The following is a 21,551-nucleotide window of genomic DNA, read 5'->3' on the forward strand; positions in this document are numbered from 1 at the left end:
CGCACAACTCACTTTGGTGCATCTGTTTTAACAGAGAAAAGCAAGACAGATACTCGGCACAAAGTGGTACTTGACGAGCACAAAGAAGCCAAGCTATAGAATGATCAGCAGTTTGAAGTAGGATTAAGCAAAAATAAACTCCTTCAAAAGCCTTCAGCACCATCCCCAGATGATTTTCCTTTTCTAACTTTTGTGAAAGCACAAAAAACAGAGAGTTCCTCAGAGATCCGCTCTTATTGGCTTATTTGTTATCACATGAATGTCATGCAGGTTTAAGGTACACTGGAGAGCACAAGATTCTCTGGCAGTAGTTCTGACAGGTTACCTGTTGTTTCAGATACAGAGATTCAGAGGTTTAAGGGAACAATGCTATTCTTTGGTCCCTACAGAAAATGGAAGAAAATAAATTAATACATGCTAGATTTACAGTTACATTTCATATTTAGAGACATGCTTTGTGCAGACAACGCATAGTGATTGGTTGAAGGGGTTACAGCAGTGAGCAAAGTAACTCTGAAGGTCAAGATTAATTCCAACTCTACCATGCTGAATTTAGTGGCTCTAGATTATGTAAATTACACTTTAAACCTGTGCATACAATTTTCGTGCTCTATGTATATTTATAAATTGCCAAAGAGGCGTCATATTGTTTAGAGTATAGAGTTTATTCTTACAATGAAAATAACTCATTGAATGATTTGGAGAAAGCAGAGCTGTATTCAGAACTAGCTACTCGGTTGTCAAATTTGACCATTTAAGATGGTCAAACAGTGATTTAAATTAGTTTTATTATGCACTTAGTTTGCACAAAATACAAATAATACTTGTGTTTCTAACCCATTAAATAAAGATTGCAGAACAAAAAAAGCTAAATCCAGGGCGATTCACACCAAAACGTTTATGTGAAGTAAATGTTTTAAAAATACGTATGTCTGTTGGTGTTGTATGGTATTTCAGTCACACACACTTTATGATGAGGATGGAGGTGAGTTTACATTCAAATTGTGAATTTCATTTTTAAAGGAAATGAATACAATAATAATGAAAGCTTAGGCCCTTTCAAATAAAGATGCATGTCCTAAAACTGAAGCATATTTAGGATAGTAGCAGCTGCCTGTCAGAGATCTGATAGCCTGTGAAATGTGAAGGCTCTGGGAAGGAAGATGAGTGAAATTTAACACAGTGTATCCCTTCAGGGATTCATTACCAAACTTTTTCAGCTTTGCAAGTCAGCTTAGGTGAGCAAGGTTGAAGACAATTAGCGGTGTGCTGAAATCCAGCTGACTGTATCACTGCAAGCAGGCACGCTGAAGAGGCTAGGTCAGAAGAAATAAAGTGAGACTCACATTAATAATGAAGAAAGGGGATTTTACACAATAGCAAGGATAAACTGCTGTTTTGGGTCAGTTTAACATTCGACTTAGTTTTAATTACCCTCATGAGTACTTTGAAGGTGGGCATCAGCATTGGCTAACTCTCTTTTTATTCATTTAAACCACACTTATTCTCTACTATATTTGACATGTTCTAAATTTCCTAAGAAGGACATAGTCTGATCTGAATAGTTACCCTTTTTCATTCTTTTATTCTGTTTGTGGTTCAACTGTATATTACAAGGGTTAATATTTTGTAGCCACTCACCACGTAATAAATTCTTAGATCATCTTTCTATATAGAAGGTGTACAGTATGTATATTTCACTAAACAGTAATCAGTAAACAGTAATCTCCATTTTGAATGGAAGCCTGCAATAAAATGTAAGAGAAAGGACAGAAATAGAGAGCCAAAACACTCTTCTGCTGTCTTTCTAATTGCTATTCTCCAAAATCCCAGCACTTGAAAACTTTTCCAGGGCCTTTAAATTTCCTGTACAGCCAAATACATGCCTTCATCATTCATCTGTTCTGCTTTTTTAAGGAGTCTGGATATACAGTAACATTTCCAAACGACTATTGTAAATAATTTCATTATTATACTTTGTGTGTTTTTGACCTTCTATATAAAACTGAAAAAAAAATAAAGATAGAAGAACAACATTCAGTACACTACATCTCTAACATACTCCTCTGCTGAAGTGGGCACTCATGGGATACCACTCTAAACTCCCTATCTGGGTTGTACTGACATGAATTAATCTTACAGTTATTTAAGATTAGTCCTTTTAATTTCATCTTTATTTAAGGCAAAGGAATACTAATGCTTCTACTGCTCGAGTCTGTTCAGGCTCTGTGGAATAATTAAATGCAGATTAAGGAAAATAAATGGATTCTTAAAAGAAAGAATGAAAACAGGTTTAGTTTTATTGTGCCTTAATTTGATATTTTCTAAAGTAATTAAAAATGATTGCCTGATCAATTGAGTCCTGCTTTAGAAAGCTAAGTGGGCGTTGCAATTAATTAAAAGAGAAAGACCTGTGGTATAAAAGGTGAATTTTCCTGTAAATCAGGCAAGAAGACAATTTTGTAAGACACATCTTTCTGCAAGTCTCATCTGGCACATTTTCATGTGTTCTTTTTCTCTTCAATGTGTAATTAATTGCCTGTGTATCACTTTAAGAATCATCAAGAATCTGTAGAATGTGGGAGGAAGTTAATTGGCGTACGACATTTACTGAAGACGGTCTCATTGGCTTTAATCAACATTGTGGGCTTTAAAGTAAGGGGGAAGGTTTGGAAAAACAGGGAAAAGCAGAAGGCTGCCTGCTGTGAAGAGATTTTCCCTGCAAGTTACGGAAAAAAAACTTAAAAGACTCTTCTCATTTATTAATTCTCATAAATTCTCATTTATTACCTCTAAATAGCAATAAACAAATCCCATTGTTTCAAAAGTGTAATGGAACTGTGCCTCACCTGAGTAACAACTTTTAAAAAATAAAATCACTTGGCCAGCTGTGCAAAATACAGAATTCTCATGCTGTGTTTTATTAAGGTTTGGATTCTCTAGGTGGAGTAAGGCTCAGTGGTATCAGATATACATTCCAAGTGTGAAACAAGCCAGTGATACTTTAAGTCCTGAAAGAGAAACAGTGCAGTTCTCAAAATATAGCTTTCTAAGCCATCAAGGGTTGCCATATGAGTTTAACATTCATGCAATGTTATTGGACTGAAATTTGGAAAGGAAGGTCATAGTTGACAAAAATCTATTGGGGCTGGTAGGTTTTCCATTGGCCAGGTTATCCACAGTGATCTCTGACATTTGCTAGGCCCTGGGACTCTCTCAATCAGTGCTACAGGTATCTTAAGCTTACAGCAATGAGGGTCTTCCAGTATATTAGATAGCAAGTACCTAGGACATTGCGTGTACCAGATGAGTGGATCCACAAGTGGTAGTTCCCCCTCTGAAAGAACAGGGGTTAAACCAGTCCTTCACAGTCCTGGACATGGTGATCACTGCTGGTTTTCAAGGTATCCTATTTGTTAACGGAACCCTTACCCAGACATCCCAAGTCTCCCAGAAGTTCTGGGAGTCTCCCGGAAATCATCATCTCCTCCCTGACTCCTGCTAGTGATCCCGCATCTCTGTACCACGAAAGTGAGATTATTCAACTGGACTGGTGAGTTATAGTGTTTATAGTGTGTCGGCAAATTATTTAATTATATAGCTGTGATTTTTTTCAAGGGGGATCCCCCCACAGTCCGCAAGTTTCCACAGGGTGGATGACCCCCCCCCATCCCTGAAATCAATTTTTCAAAGTTGGGATGTCTGCTTACCTGAACCACAAAATTCAATTTCTTCTATGTTTCATATCAATTTCAGCTGCTTAAAAGTCACAGAATTTAAGCACGTGATGAGTTTGCAAAGGAACAGGTGAATGTTTATTCCATGCTGAAAGGAAAAGAAAAGACACAACGTTTCAGCACTGTGTCCACAGTTCCACAGCCAAAACATTGTGTCTCTTTTCCTTTCATGAGAAATACATAGAAATTATAATGAACTCCAGTTTCTTAGGTTCTAGCTTCTGTTTATCAAAATCACGAACTGCTCATGAAATATCCTGATTTTTGTGTGTACCACATAATTCCCAACTAGTTTTGATTTTGGTTCATTAAAGTTTTAATATTTTCCACTAGGAACTTCACGGATTTCCCCTGAGAATTTCATGGATTGAAATTCCACCAGTGGCTTTAGCACAATGAAACAAAATCTCATTGCATAACTGCTCTACCAGAAATGTTGATTCTCCTTCTCTAGTGCTCATCTTCTCTAATAGAGTTGCTCATCAGCACAGCATGTTCTGTTTCTTCAGCCCAGGGGATATGAGCTATACTTTTGCCTCCTAGAATATGTCAGGATTGTGTTATCCACATTATTAAGTGCCCGGTCATTTTTTTCATTACGGCACATCCCTGTAATTCATTTTTTCTCTCTTTACTGCATTACTGTTTGAGACAGGTGTCAAAATGGTTGCTACCCTAATAAGGCTCTGATGGACTTGTTATGGTTTAAGGACTGAGCTGTTTGAAGTTATGGAATGTCTAATCTTTACTCATGCATTTATACTGCGCTACAACATCACAGATAACATTTACAAGAAAGTTCTTGGGGAATTTGAAATCTCTACCGACTGCTGACACTGACATTACTTCAAGTTCACTTGTTGTTCAAGGTCCAGTTATAGAAACAGTGAAATAACATCTCATCTCTTAATTGGGGGCTTTATTTATGCTAGCATTGCACAAACTGCCAGCAGTTAGATGGAGTTTAATAAAGTGAGGATTTTTTTAAATATTGGTTGTAAGGTTGGCCTAGTCCCTTCTCCAGTTAATTGCCCAGCTTGTATTTGTGCTTGACAGATTAAATTATCAAGGTTTACAATCCCAAAGGCTTACTTCATTGACTATTAATAACCTTTGGTCTACAGAGAAAACAGTGAAAAGCATGAATACTGCAGCAATTTTTTTTCTTCCTGTATCCACTACATGTACTACATTAAGACCCTTATAAAATATGCATTAGGTCAGTCTTATGAGGAAGTGGACACTCGTTCTGCCTGCTGAATTAACTGTAGAATAGAATCTAACACATTCAGCTCCCAGTACTCTAACTTTAATGCCACAAGCAATGCTTCACAGACAGAGGGAACTGAACATGCTTCACCTCAGCATGGAATGGTGTGAACTGCGAGATGTCCAATGGGGATAGAGGATGGATGATACTAATTTCTCTTGCTCATTTTCAATGTGCAAAGTTTTGGGGCACGTGCCAGTGTAGCAAGAAGCCAGAACACAAAGGGAGAATGCACAGAGCAGAATTAAGGCTGGCTTAGAAGGAACAACCACGCAACACTTTTTGCTCAATAAGGTTTCAGCACACAAATCCTACTTTATCCCTATTCTCTGTGATCTTATGAGAGGAGGGAGTGCACATCCAGGCACTGTCTTATTCCAGTGGAGCCACACTATACCAAAAGCATAATGTAACCTTTTCATATGTATCATCCCATTATTGAGGCTTATTTTTCATGGAAGAAAGCTTTTCCTATTTCTTCATCTGTTCCTGGAAAAATAAACATTACTCACTGCGTTACAAGTACAGGACTCTGTATATTATTCACTACAGGAGGCTATGCTTTGTCCTACTGCAGTGTTTCTTGTTTGAAAAAATAATGCAGTTACGAGTATGTAACTTTTACAATCATGTGTTTACCTTACTGTTGTTATGTCCAGGTTGGGATGCACTTGCGTCCTGTCGTTTTCAGGAGCAGCCAGAACATTTTCATGAGTTCACAGTCTTCGTCGGACTCCGTGCGCATGGAGATCGGGATGGACGCCTCTCAGTTTGACCAGGAACCTTCCAATCAAGTAGGTAGCTGCATCACCATGCGGAGGTAAAGGTTTATTCTCTTTAAAAAAGGGAAGAAAAGAAACAACGTTTCAGCTGTGGAGCCTTCTTCGGGGCTTTTTGTTCCTTGGCAACCTTTCAATCAGGCAACCAAGTTTTCAGTCAGCTCATCAGGCTGGCTATTTAAGAATGCTTTCTCTGCTGATCAGTGCTCTGACATTGAGCTATGTACCTCAGTGACTCACCGCTTTCTCTTGCCAAAATCTAGAAGCCTGTTTGTCTGATCAGTGTTCATCCCAACTACTAACACTAGCCTCCCGAAAAATCAGCCCACTGATTGCTTCCTTTAGTTTTAGCCAGCTGGATTCACTGTCTTTTTTCCGAGATTCCAGCTGTTCCAGCTTTTTTTTTGTTGCTGCTAGCCAGACAGCTTTGTTCTCCAGTGGACATACCCCTTTTTTTCCAGCAGCCGTAGGCCAGCTTTCTCTCCCTTGACCACACATAGCCATTCTCTCTCCAAGCTATTTCTGGAAAAACAAAAAGGACGAGCCCCCCAGGTCCTGCGACTGGGCTTCGGCCAGTCATCTCACCACAGCTCTGCTTAACCGTGGCTGCAGCGTAACAAGTGGCAGTTGGGAACTGCTCCCCCACAACCAACGCCACTGAGTCTGAACCAATTTATAACAATAACTGGGTTGATCGTTTTTTGTTATTTATGAATAGATGCTTCACCGCTCACTCGTCGTACCTCCCTGTTGGAATGTGAAATTGAAAAGAAGACGAACAAAAGGGGCATCGGGCCATTTGACATGTATTTCAATAACATGACCAGAAAGTGCCATTTTACTCTGAAAGAGTTCGGCAGATGTTGAGTACTGTGCATGTTTGCACCAATTACAGACTCACATGGTGAAAAATGCCATACCTCAGTCTTTCAATTGAACAGGTTCACTACATTATCTTGCACGAAATTTGTTAAGCTTCCCAATTTTCGCTTTCATCTCATCTGTAGGCTAATTTTTAAATAATTCAGAAGAGGCTTGTCTTTATCTTTGTTATAACTAGATTCACACTTGATTTGAAATAAGATGATAATTGCTAAAAGTATTGTATTAATTCATTAACCTATTTATCGTATTTGAAAATTAGAAATATTAAGACTTTGTTGAAGTCCTTGAAAAATGCATTCATTTTCTTCTTTAACAAAGTTCATAACTATACGTTGGTAGCCAAATTATGGTTTACACTAGTTTTAATACTTTCTATTAGACATTTACAATTCACCCTGCTTTTACTACTACGTATCTTTCTCTGTTATTTACTGCCTTACAATATGTATCAGCAATAAGCCTCATCTTGTTTATAGCTGAAAATGCTTTTGGCTTTTTAAAACCACAATCTTTTAACTAAAGCCAGCTATACAACTGATTTTCAGTGAAAACTTAAAAAATCATTATTCTCTTAGTATTTTTTTATTGAGCTGTAATTAGATGTTCCTTCAGACGGTTTTGTTCTTCAGGAGATGCACTGAATTGGAATGCTGTATACAGTATGTAATAATTATAATTAAAATTGAATTTAGACTAAAGTATTTTTTCTGTTTAAATCATGCACAAAGAATGTTTTTGCAGTACTGTTGTCAGATGACACAATTCAGAAGTGTGTGATAATCTCCCAGGTCTATAGATGCTCACAGACAACATACATATAAGCACTCCAAAAAATCCTCAATACTCATTCTGTTGGCAGTAATAAAAACTCCTTTTGTATTACTGTGTTCCCTGCTGTTCTAATGAAAAAGCATCTTGACAGGTTCCAAATTTCAGGATAGTGCAAATCTTTGAGAATTGTCCGTCCTCTCCATTATTATGCTCATGGTTATTTTAGTAAGTTTTTTTTATTTCTGAAAAATTAGTATTCCTCATTATAAAATGGCTCATTCTAAAATGTATAAAAATTATACTTTTGGAAGTCAAGGCTAAAGATTTTTGTGTCACATGGATATTTACAGTAGAGATTATTAAAAAGTACAGAATGACTTGTGCTTTTTGTCTAAGAAACAATGCTTATCCAAGTACCCAATAACAGCAATGATTACTCGCAGCAAATGTTTCAGAAATTATGCGCATTTGGTAGAGTACTAGGTGACTATGGGCATTGAAATGAAAGAATGAACAGTTATATAAATTATCCAATGTATGACTGTATTATTGGGGATACTGTTAAGCAAACATGATTTTTCACTGTTTAAAGCAAAGTTACATCAACAGCATTTTATACAGTACATGTATTGTACACGTATCTTTCTTTTAAACAATTTTAGTTAAGTACCTCTGATTATGCTCTCTAAACTTTGCAACCCACAAACTATTTTAAAAAACACTGCTCTACTGTGCCCTCCACTACAGAAGATCCTATTTCAAAGACCTTTCATTGAAATCTTTGTCAGTGTTGTGCTGTAATCCTAGATCATGTTTACTTTGGCTGCCTATATACAGTACATTTGCTGTGTACATTTCCACATCTCCTCCATTTATGTTGACCTTTGAGTTTATTAGATGCCATTACATATGCTTTCTTTATGAACTACAAATCACTATGGCTAAAAATACTAACAATTAGTATAGCCCTTTGTCTAAAAGTTTGAAAAAAAGTTTTAGCTTTCAAGGTTTTTGTTAGATTTTGACTGTATTAATCATGGGCAAATGACAAAATAAATCAATTGTAAAGATAATTTTTGTTAACTCTACTTAAGCACTGTTTTAAAAGTATTCAGTTTTCTTTACAAACTACTGCACAGTGCCTTTCAAAGTCCCAGTACTGCTGTACATTTTACATACATGGTGTTTATTGTCACCAGAGTTAGTAAACTTCTCCAAGCAATTCCAACATTGGTGTAACTACTGTATGACAAATCATTTCTAGTTTTCAAAAATGAAAAAACTGACTTTAAGTGCTCAGCAGCAAAGTAAAAATGACTTATAGAAACATTTAGTCATATAACAGCAAAAATAGTTGCATTGCCAATTAATCTTGTTCATGTTTCTTGCTTGATCAATTTAGTGTTTTTATGTTGCATCATTTGTAGCTCTGTACAGTATGTTAGTTTTTACTGAGACTTTAAAACAGCTTTGGTTCCTGTGGATGCCATGACTTCTTGAAATATTTGATGTAGCTTTGCTATAACCGAAATTGTGCGATGAGGTTAAATCTCACAAATATTTTAAATTCTCCTCCAGGAAAAATAAAGCAGGTATCCACATTTTTTCTTTGCATTTCAGATTTTGAATTTCACAATTAAATGTCTTGACCATGAATTTGTATTTATTAACATGCAGCCACAAAAACTGACTAAACTGTCATGCCTTCTCTAAGCTGTGCCGGGAGTTAATGTAGACAGATGCAGAAGAGCAAACACAGACATTTCATTGCAAATGTGCCAGCTTTAATTAGCATTATTAACAGACACAAGAAGATTTTGTATGGTACAAAAGCAAAGTTCCAAAAGAGCTGAGGGCAATATCTGACTTAATGTTATGAGATGGATTCTGACTTCTAGCAGGCCCAAAGGGAAATTTTAATTCGCTAAAATTGGATTTATTAGGTGAAGCTTTAATACATTATGACAGGTAGAATGTACAGGAATGTATTGTATCTTATAGACTAAATCACTATATAGCCTATGAGTGTTGGAAAATGACATCGCTGACTAAAGTAGGAATTACAATATAATACTGATCTCCAGAATCTCCAACTTGTCAAGTTTAATATTCCACTTAGTCCTGTGGAATGCAGTATGTTTGTTTAATTTTGAAAGAAATTTTCAGTCTTTTTGAATGCACACAATAGCCCTCCGGCAACAGTTAAAATAGCACTCACTCATGGCATAACTTACACTTCAATAACTAATGTAGAATATAGGGAAGTATATCCGTTATAATTTTTTTAAGAGATGGAATGAAACTTTTAGACTTCAAGAAATTGAGCCAAATTTGTGCCGTGGAAAAAGACAAAGTATTATTATTATTATAGTCCAATCATTAATTGGGCTACTGTTTTGTGGCATTGCACACACACAAATGGATGCATGCAAAAGAATTAAACACTTTCTTTTCTGATTATCAATGAACCCATCGTGCTTATGTGGTTCTTTTCTTACAGTATGTACTGTAGTCCTATAGACAATACTGGAGGTACCAGGAACAGCTGCCAAGTGTAAAACTCCCTTATCCTTTGAATTCCCTTGCTCCGGTCTCTCCAGGAAAGGAGCAACTTAGAACAAACAAATCCAAATTTAGCCTGCATTATTTTGGAAGTCAGGAGGAAACCGGAGGATTCTGAGAAAACCAACACAAACACACAGAGAAGAAATAGACACTCCAAGCTGGAAGTAAACCCTGTACCCTACAGCTATGAGACAGAAGTGCTAACCACCATACCACCCACTAGTACAATAAACTATGTGGAATTCTAAGAAAAGGCAGGGGACCTCATCCTGTAGTTAAAAGGTTCCTCCCTGAGGGATATGAGAAAAGCTAAATTGTGTTAAAAAAGGAGCCAATATTCTGTACAAGTTGTAACTTTAAACAACTTTAGATTTTAAATCAATTGAGCAGTTATCACAACCCTCACCACATAGTTTGGGAAAATATTTTGTAAAGAAATCTAAATCATTGTTTTATATTTAAATAATGAATTTAGGCACTATTTCCTTGTGGAACAAAGTATGTAGGAATTAAACAACAGTTATATCTTTCATTGAAAATAATAATAACTTATCTACTGCATTTTGCAGCCTACATGAATGGAAAGTTTCAGACTTTCACCAAGAGTGTTTTTCCACTGTGGAGGTCATGAACTGCTTCACAGCACACCCACAAAGCTGTTTTATTATTTATCTGACAACTGCTTCTGACTGGTAGTAATGCATTGCATTACTAACCTGGACACCTAATTTCACATTACCTATAGCAGACAAAACTATAGAGAGCAGTATATACAGTAGGGCTTCTAAAAAATAAAGCATTGCATATTATTTTACAAGTAATTAAATCAAATAATCTCTTTACTTCATGTCTTGAAAACTTTCCTTTTTTTACAGCCTGTCTCAGTCCATTTTAAAGAGCTCTTTCATGTACAGTATTGCTGGCATAGAGAGTGTAGTTTGGCTCTGTGCTATACACTGTTACCCATTGCGAAATTGCCACTCCTTAGGACATCATGAGGTGCTGCTTAGTGGCCTGGCAGATACCACATGTGCCTCACATACAGTAGAGTCCTGAGCTTAATTCTAGCCTTGGACACTTGTCTGTTTTAAATCCTCTCTTATCACCATTTTTTGTGCTCTGTTCTTCCTTCTAGTGTTAAACTTCTTGCTCCCCATGAGTTTCTGAAATTAGGCACCACACCTAATTACTTCACACTCAAGTAATGCTCAAGTGTTTAGAATTGAGTATACAATGGATTGATGTCATCATGGGTCACTATTGCTGTTATCATATTGCACATTTAACATTATTTTAGATCTAATATTGTTTTTAATAGTCCGTATCAAAGTGGTCAAAAGCAACACCTGAGGAGAAAACTGAGAACCACATACAGTGCAGTAGAGCAGATATCTACAGTAACAGTAGCAATTGTTTCACCCTAAGGGGATGAAAACTTTCTTATAAGTGTGGTCAAGAACAGACACACACATACCCAGATAGCCATAAGGTTCAGAACCGCTTTAAAGAGTAAAGACTAAATTTCACCACAAACCAAAACACCAAACAAAAGACTAGCTGTTCTTGGAGCTGCTAACTAATGCCACATGACAGTCGCTCTTTATCATATCAGACAAGTAGGGTGCTCACCAGCTTAAAACAAGCAATTCAGTCTCTCCACAACTCTTCAAAACAGGCTTCAATCTCTCCCTTTGACTCTTCACAGATAATCATCTCCAAATCTTTCTCTGAGACTTCCAAACACTAACCTCCAAGAATTCAAACACTAACAGCTTTGTGGTCCAGAGTTCCAGAGCTCCTAAGTTCCTGATCTGTAGTCAGTCCTTTGTCTGCTTAAAGACAGAGTATCTACCTTCTGGCCTCCCAATAGCAGACTAATCAATTGGTGTAGAAAGCTTCCTGGTATTTAAACATGCACATGACCAACTGTCTTCTTACAACTGGTCAGGTAATGGAGAGCAACAATGCTCTTTTTTTATAAAGAAGTGGTTCCCAGTCCTGGTCATGGTGACCTACAATCCTGCTGGTTTTCATTCCATCCCACCTTAATAAGATAATCGAAGACTTACTTGATCTAAGAAGTTGCTTCAATTTAATATTTGTATTTTATTTCTAGTCACAAATTTGGGATTTTATTTCACTTACAAAATACAATGGTTTAAGCTCCAAGAGCTCCAAGAGCTGGGAACAAACAGTTCAAATGAACGTTATTATTATGAGCTCAACGGAGGATTTGACTGTGTAACCGAGAGCACAGCTAGAACAAAAACCACAGTTGCATGTATCATCAGGACCAGAATTGGATAACACTGCCCTACAGCCTTCTGAGTATTGTGGTCCAGACCAGACTACCATCATGTCTGAACTGGCTATACCCTCACACACTACAGCACTAAAAGGCATCATATACTTTCTGGAACCTCACTGTTAAGGTTTAATTTTCATTGAAATGTTGAAACAGCTGGATATTCATGTATCTCCATAACACAGCAGCATCACAGTGGTGATATACAGTACTACTGTACAATACAGAGGGAACAGTATGCAAAACAACATATAGTATGAGTAAATAAAAATGTTTTGTCCCAACTTATTAACTTATTAGATCTGCAAAGTTATTTTACATACATAACTTGGAACTGTAATTCATTACTTTTAAGTTACCTACTGTACCCTGTGTGTGTAATATACTGTATACACAGAGAGTGTTACAATGAACACCTTTTTCAATTGGCCAGAGCTAATTAATATTTACATGTAATATTAATATACAACCAATGATTTTTGAATTATTATCATCTTGCTCCTACATGTGGATAAATCATTTTAACTATAAATAAGATAAAAATATTTTATAAGTTTGATTTAAGATTTTAATTTAAGAGGGTCCTGTTGAGCAGGATTGGGAGAACCTGACACAAACTATTGTCAAAAGCAAATCACCTTGAAAAAGTGAGCTTCTAAACAAAGTTTCATGTTTTTACTGTGTATATATTTATCTTCATGAATTATAAGGCTGTGACATACCTGATAAACCTATCAAGGAATAAACATCAAAGGTAAACAAATATACCCAGTGCCTTACATCAAGAAGCAGGGAAAAGCTATTTTGGGAACATTATCCCCACAGAGTCTGTCTAGGGACAACCTCCAGATTGCTCTATCTGAAGAAAAGGCAAGTAAGATAAAGGTACTGAGGCTTCAACACCTTGCACAATCCTATCAGAAGATTGGCATCCGAGATACGCTGTGGGACATTAACTGGAGCAAACATCAAGATTTGGGTTTTCAAAAAGACATGCAACAGAACTTGTGTTTTCACTGTGAATCATAAAGGTTCCTCACTTCTTAAGCATACTAACTATGTTAGAGAAATACTTGAACTGAACTGTGCAAACAAGATATATTTCCAATTCCCCCCTGAATGTTACTGACATAAAAACAGTTCATTACAAAACTGTCAAACAAGCAAAACAAAGCAACTCTGTGGCCCAGATGTTTGAGCCTAGGCCATGTACAGTAACTAGACAGTTATGGGTGGGATTCCTTAGCTGGCAGTACATATTTAGTAGAGCACCACTGAAAAATGTTCAGTAACCTTGGTGAAACAGTTATCCCTAAAGCTCTCAGGGTTTTGTAAGGTTGCAAACCATCAATGTGGGATGTGTCTTCCTTCCAATTATTGCTGACTCTCCTATAAGTTGCTGTGGCGACTGTAGCATGTCGAGAAATGAATGGCTGGAGGTGGGTGAGGTACATTAGGTGGGTGAATCAAAGATGCCTGTCTGTACTTCTGCATTCTCCCCCTGTGGGTACAAGGGCTGTCGCTGTGAGCTGAGATGTAAAGGTACAAAACAGGTAAAAAACAGAAATTAGAAGAAAGAAACTGTATATCTTGATCTGAAGTGGGGCCTTTCAAAGCTATAGTATGACAAAATCACTCAATATAAAGACAATTGTGCTTGCATTTTCTACTGTACTGTCTTTGTAGATTAAAAGTCTGGAATATCTTCTATAAATTCAGAATAAATTATTAAAAATTCTGAGATGCAGACAAAGTCCAACCCAAAGGACTACTTCAAGTTCAATAAGGAAATGCATACTAAACCCTCCAGTATGCATTTAAAGAATAAAAAAAATGAGGCACTGTCTTCAACTGTCCAGGCAAGTTACTGGAGATAACGCCCAGGGAACCCTTAAGAAAAGTAACAGATAACATCTTTGGAGCACTATGTTACCAGCAATAAAACAAAGCCTGTTTTGATGTTTCTTATCCTGGTTAAATGCCGACAGGAAGCAAAATGCTAGAGAAGCCGAAAAACATCAATAAGAATAACAACACAATTGGTATGCGTAATGCATAAAAAGAGGACCTTACTCAAATTTAATGAAGCAACTTTAAAACATACCATATCACCTATCTCTGATTTTTAATTTTTTAAGTATACACAGTATGCACCTTAAAGGATATTTTTGTCAAAAGTAGTATAAGCAATGCCCTTTCATATGCAGAAAGTTCCTAGATCTCTCAGCTGTGTCTCCCAAAGGGACTTATTACAGTGACAGTGAGCTTCTCACAAACTCAGCAAAAGCATGTCACCAAGGGCTTCCTGTGCTGAAAAAAAACGACTGCTACACATTAGTCATGACCTTTTTTTTCCTCACCTACAGCTTTGTGTATTGTTTTTAGTTTTTAAACAGAAACTGATAAGATTTGAATTTACCCTCTTCAATTTCAAAGGAGAAGAGCAAAAGAGGAGAAATACCTCTGAGAACCTATGCTACAAGGTTATTTACTGCCATATCTAGCAACAGTGGTAAAACCTTAGATTAGGTGCTGCAAATGGCATTTATAAACATTTCATCAATTAAATATATGTATAAACTATTAGTAGAATGGCAGAAATGAGATAATCAAACTACTGTAGTTCAGTTGGAAGTCAGTAACACATCCCTTACTCTGACCAGATAGTCTAAACTATTCCTCTAATCCTATCCCTAACCCAAAACAGTATTACAATTTTAACCTTATGAATAACATTAATATATTGTCTGTAAACAGTTATAATGGAAACTTAAACTCAAGTGTGACAACAACCCTTATGTTGTCCGTCAGTTATCCTACTGGAGATTTAAATAATGAATATATTTATTTCAATAAGTACAGTATATATATATTGTACTTAATTACATTGGTATTTGTAGCAATTACAGTATAATCGCCTAGTTGTGTTTCATTGTAGTAATTGACAATCTTCCTGCAAATGGCACAGGATATTTCCTTTCACTAACAAATTATTTAACTCAGTCAATAGAATTCCTCAATATTTAGTTGGGATTGTGTTATCTTTTTAAGTTATTAGTTGACATTTATTGTACTTTGATGCATTATGATTTGTTACTCTGCTCGTATGTTCATACACAGACAGCAACAGAAGACCAAGCCAAAGGTTTTAAGGTTTACAGTCAGAGTTTTAGGTACTGGGTATTGGTTTCACATTTGTACTGTAAATCTTATAATCTTGCTTTTATTTCTTGAGACAATATTGCTTTTAGACAATTGCATTGACATACTGTATTCAGAGGGTAATTAATGTGGTGAATGCTACCACAATCTGAGTCCTTTTAAATAATGTATTCAGTGAATTCAGTGGTTAATAGCTTTTTCAAATCATTATCTGTGTGAAAGTAAAACTGATACTAATATTATGGTTTTAGCATCAGAGGACAGAGGTGAAATTACTTGCGTCTTTCTGAGTCCATTCTGCAGTAAACAAAGCGCAGAGTACCATAGTGTGGTTGTCAGTTGGCACCATGTTTGGATGACTGAAGAGATCAAAGCAACTGCACAGTTTCATGAATTAAGGTGCTGTGTGTTTGCAGACCCTCAATTTCCTTTTTCTTCATTTTCTTTGGTAATGTTCATCTTAGTTTTTGAAAGTACTGTGCTTATCTTAATTCATGATAATCAAAAGAAAAAAAAACATGAATTAATATTATTGCTCCCCTATGTCACTTCTGTTTATCACTCAAATGTATTTACTGTAAGAAACCAAATATTTTCACTCTCATAGTGTGAGCGTTTGTAATCAATCAAGCCGAGACATTACTGCAATGTTTGCTCATGCTTTTGTGAGCATAGCTATAATTTAAATATCAGATCAAGATGGTATGCATATTAGTTAAATCTTCATATACTCCTGTGAGGCTCTTATGAAATAAATTGCTACAGCAAAACTCTTTTAGACTCTGAGGAAGGAATTATTTGTGATGTTTTTTTTTCTTTCTGTACAGCATTAAAGCTTTACCAAATGTGCCTAAAAAAGTATTAAAGTCCAAGAGTCCACCTCTGAATATAATTTTTAAACCCAGCTTTGTATACAGTACCAACATCATTTTACTCAATATACAAGAGAATTTGCATGCATGCATTTTTTTCCCTTTTGTCTTATACAAGTATGAATAGTTTCAGCTTCCCCCAGATGTCTTGCAATAAGCTTACAGAATTCACATGTACAGTACATAAAAACAAAATAGTGACCCTTAAACAGTACATACAGTATAGAAGCTTACATGCCTTTGCTCAAAACTTTAAGGATTTGACAGTTCCTAATCAAAAAAGTTTATTTTAAATATGGTGGTTTTTTTTTTTATAGCGCCATGACATAATTGAGATCTGGATGTGGAGGGAAGAAAAATGGTGATATTATGGGGTGTACTCATTGCATAGTCTTTATTACTGATACCCCTCTTAGCCTATGATGCTGATAGGTGAAATTGGAGATGAACTTGCTCAATTTACTCCACAATTGGCTTCTTTATATACAGTAGTAAGCTGCGTGGACTTGTGATAAGATTTTTAAAATTGTGGTGATGTTAAGGCTGCAGACCACAACACAGAAAAAAAAATACAGCAACAAGTGCCTGTTTGACATTTTGTGGGGCATAAGTTGTGGATGATCAACTAACTTCACTTTATAAATGTGGTCTTTATAATGTTAAAAAAATGAACATGGTAATTAAATTCTCAGTTTCCACAGTGACTCCAATCAGATCATTATATTTCATACATACCTCTAAAATAAATGAGGAAGAAATCTGATATTATGTTTTTCTTCTTTAAGAAGCAGTTCATGATGTCTGTGTTTTACAATTTTACAGTGTTTAACTGTGTTCTACAATAACATACAGGAAGTGTCTCAAAAAACATTTTGTTGCTTGTGTCTTGCAGAGTGATGCACCTCTTCCAGAAAAGTTTGCTTTTACAATATAACACAGCTCTCTTCCAGGCTTTCACTAATTTCCCTGATTCCAACCTGATTGTTACATAGTGAATATCCTGATTTTGTTTTATATTTCTTAAACAGTAGAAATAAATTGTATTTCTTAAAAAGATTCTAGAAGTATTGCAGCAAACACCATTTGCTGGAAAAGAATTTTACAGCTGATGGCTAGAGAGCACACAGACAAGAAAGTGACACAAAGGTCACTGCTTCAGTTAAAAAGCAAGTAGAAGGGTCATGAAAACTGTACCATCATTCATCCCATGTTGCTATACTATCATGTTCACAATAACTATTTTTATTGTTCATATCCCAACTAATTTTTAAAACTGAATTTATTCTAACTCATTTTTGTGATGTGCTGTGTGGAGTAGTTGTTAAGGCACTAGACTCCTGACTGGAGAAATCTTGGGTTCAATTTCTAACTGGAACAGCGCTACTGTAGCCTTGAACAAGACACTTCACTCTGCTCTAGAACTCTAAGCTGTATACTGTATGTGATGAGTGCAGCTCTCCCTGCCTCTGCTGGGATTCGAACCCCAGTACCCTGTGGTCTCGGAACATGTACAGCGCCACCCCTGCACAGCAGAAAAAAACAGGTTCCCTGCGTCAGTCAAATTCAACACTGTCTAGATTTAAGAAGGGATGATGTTACCTCCATAACTGGGTCAGTGCATGAGACCTGTTACAAAAGGACACAAGAATGTGCAAGTAAAAAAAGGCCAAAAGATGACTGCATTCCCCATCCAACTAAATAAGTAATATTATCTGTGCACATGGAGTGCACTGGAATGTTGTAAGTTCATCTCTGATGGCCCTACCATCAGTGCTTGGAGAAACATGGTTTTCTAGAAGTGACACCGCAGACAACCTGAAGAAGCCTCATCAGTCGAAACATTGTGTTTCATCTTCCTACTTTTCAGCTTGGAACTAACCTTTACTTGTTTCTTTGCAGCCAACTCATGCTGACACTGTTCTCCTTTTGAACCTCATCAGACAGACAGCGCCTTTCTCAACTCCCTTCCCCTGAAATTCAAGAGGCAAAAGAAGATTTCGATTCTATTATGATTTTGTAAGCCACCTCAGAGTAACCTGATCACTATATCTCAATATTTTAAATGCCACAAAAAATGGATACACAATACATTTTATATGAGTGTGTGCAGTCTGATGACCAAATTCACTAATTCACCAATCAGGTCTGAAAATAGTGGAACAAATACAATGTAATGTGTAAATGTAATGTTCAAACACATTCTCTAACTGCCTCATCAGATTCAGGGTTATGGGGGGAGCCAGAGCCTATCCCGGCAAGAACTTACTGTAACATCCTGACAAGACAGGATAAACCCTGGATGGGCAGGCGGTCCATCGCAGGGCACACACTGTCACAAACACAGACATGCTCACACTCACACTAGGCCGATTTGTCCAGAAACCACGGTACAGTATATCTATCGAATGTGGGAAAAACCCATGCGATCATGGAAAGAACATAGAAACTCCGTGCAGAAACAGGTTCAGAACTGAACTCAGGACCCCAGCTTTTTGAGGCAGCAATGCAAACCACAGCACCATTTCTCATGTCATTGTAAATTAATATTTGGGATTTTGCACTTACAGGCAGTCTTTATTTAACATGCTGTCTTTCTTTTTTCTCTTAGAAGAAGTACTCTGTGAATAAATATTAAATATGTCTGTATTCATGAAAAACATCTTATCTATAGGATCTGAACATCTCTGGGCATAGGATTTTGACATGTTCCCCAAACCAAAAAGAATGAATGGGAAACAATGAAGACCAGTGATAAAAGCTCTTGAAACTGAATGAGATTCAATAATGCTTGGTTACAGCTTTTGATCCAACCAACTCAGTTGTGGGATTATATTATCGCGCGGTGCACCGCACAATCCCGCCCCAGAGAGTTTCCAAAAAAAAATTGACAGGAGCAAAAAAACTCTAGTCCTAAACCTGGCTTGGGTCCCAAAATCCAGCACTAGGCTTAAAAATGGTCTAAGTAGTGTATGAATGCTAACCGTAACCCTACCTGGGGTGTCACCTGAGCATTTGCGAGATCTGTATCTAAATCTGAGGGCATTGAATTTTGACATTCGCCAAACCAAAAAGTATGTTTGGGAAACAATCAAGACCACTGATAAAAGCTCTTGCATTTGAATGAGATATAGTACTACTTGGTTACAAGTTTTGATGCGACTGACTCAGTTTTGGGATACAATTACCGTTTTGTGCACTGTGCCATCCAGGCCCCAGAGAGTTTCTGAAAAAAAAAACAATTCAGATAGGAGCAAAAAAATACTCGTCCTAAACGTGTCTTGGGTCCCAAAATCCAGCACTGAGCTTAAAAAATTATCTAAGTAGTGTGTGAATACTAACCCTAACCCTACCTGGGGTGTCAACTGAGCATTTCTGCAATCTACAGTACAGTACAGTAGCCGATGCAATAAGTACAAGAGTACTGTATGTTGTTTGTAATTTGAATCCACAAGGAAAAAAAAAGTAGATGTGAAAAAATATATCTCAGGCAAGGGATTAAATAACAGCATTTGATTATTTCTAGCAAGGTTATTGACTTCACTACAGAAAATAATATTGGTCTGATTTCACAGATTGCAGAATTTCTAAATATATACAGTACATCAATATAACAGTTACAGTACCTGACTTCTGAAGCTTCTTTATTTTTATATGTCACTGTTGTGTTATTATAGTATCCACATTTTTTAAAAGCAACCACAACGTAAGATGCAAACTACTTACTGTAGCTAAAAAGTGAAATTACGTAAACAAAGAGGATGTTTAAATTAACTGACATTTGAAGATACAATTTTTTTCAACAGATAAGAGCCAGAGGGTTTTATCAACCTGATACTGTTAAGCAGGCCTGCTGTATAAACGTTTTAAAACAATTTTGGTGAATTATACAGAACTTGGCTTTCTGAGCCCCCACTTAATTAAAGGTTTCACTATTATAACATTATGTCTTTCTCAATTTATTTTCAATTTATTTAAAACTCATATTGTAATTAAAATGCTTTGGCAAGGTCATTTTGCTTTTAAGTGAACTAAATATAATATAGAAAAACTTGCCAAACTATATTATACAGATTTATTTTAATTTAGGTAGAAATAGTCCAACGGTATTCTAAAGTACTGTATATGTATTTAACATAACCTACATTATGTTAATAAAGTGATGTTATTATTATTATTATTCTAGAATAGCATTAGGCTAGTGATAACCTTAAATGGAATTTATTTTGGGTGGGATGATGACAAACTAGCCACTTTTGTCCTTGCTGTTCTGCATCACTATCATTCCCAGGGTCATTTCGAAAGCCATATTATACAGTATGTAAATTCCCTTTTTCCCCCCATCGTGTCTCATGTATCCCCCCCTCCACCCCATCTTTGCAGCTACAGTATCCCTTGGTCACTTCTCACTATTCCCTGGGGGTCCCAATGCCAGGGGGCTGGCCTATAGCCAAGTGGGTTAATAAATACTCACATAGTCAAAACCATCCAATTCTTCAGTGTTGTTAATTCCTCGAGACCTACAGAAATAGTAATTCATTCGACAAGAATCCATGCATGCAGGGGGTATTGTGGCCGAGCGCAAGGCCAGCGTTTTTCCTTCATTTTATTTTAATTATGCCTGTCCCACCCGTGCATCTCCACCGGGGCAGGCTGACCCTTTTTGCACAGGGTGAGTTTTATTTTTGTTCTGGCCTTGCGCTTTCAGACTGGACCCCGTTAAATAGGGCATGTCCAGTCTGGTTACCGCTGTGCCAAGCGAGTTCTTCTTCTCAGACTGCAGCCCGTTAGACGGGGTAAGTCCAGCCTGGATGCCCTGGTGCATTTCGTTCTGCGTTTTGTTTTGTTCTTCCCCCGTATTTGTGTTATTTTCCGTTTTCGCTGACCTCACACCGGTGCCTCCGCCCCCCCTCACGTGTGGCGTCGACTTTTACCGGTGCTCGACGCGGCTCCTCCCACTCCCACTTTTGTACAGCTCAAGAAACTTTTAAATGAGGGAATTAGTATGTATGATTTCGTCTAACAAGAAACTGAAGAGAAACAACATCGGCTCCCCCACTTTACTAATACTGATTCAAATGACCCTTGCGGTGAGATGGAGTGCAACTACTGTAGGAAACTTGCTTGCTGCCTATACAAGCCAAGGCAATTTCTTTTCAGTCCTCTGAGCACTCATCTGTAAATGAGCACCTGGGCAATTTCCTTCGG

Source organism: Atractosteus spatula, chromosome 5 (assembly GCF_055471065.1).
Source record: "Atractosteus spatula isolate fAtrSpa1 chromosome 5, fAtrSpa1.hap1, whole genome shotgun sequence".
In the NCBI taxonomy this organism is placed as follows: Eukaryota; Metazoa; Chordata; class Actinopteri; order Semionotiformes; family Lepisosteidae; genus Atractosteus; species Atractosteus spatula.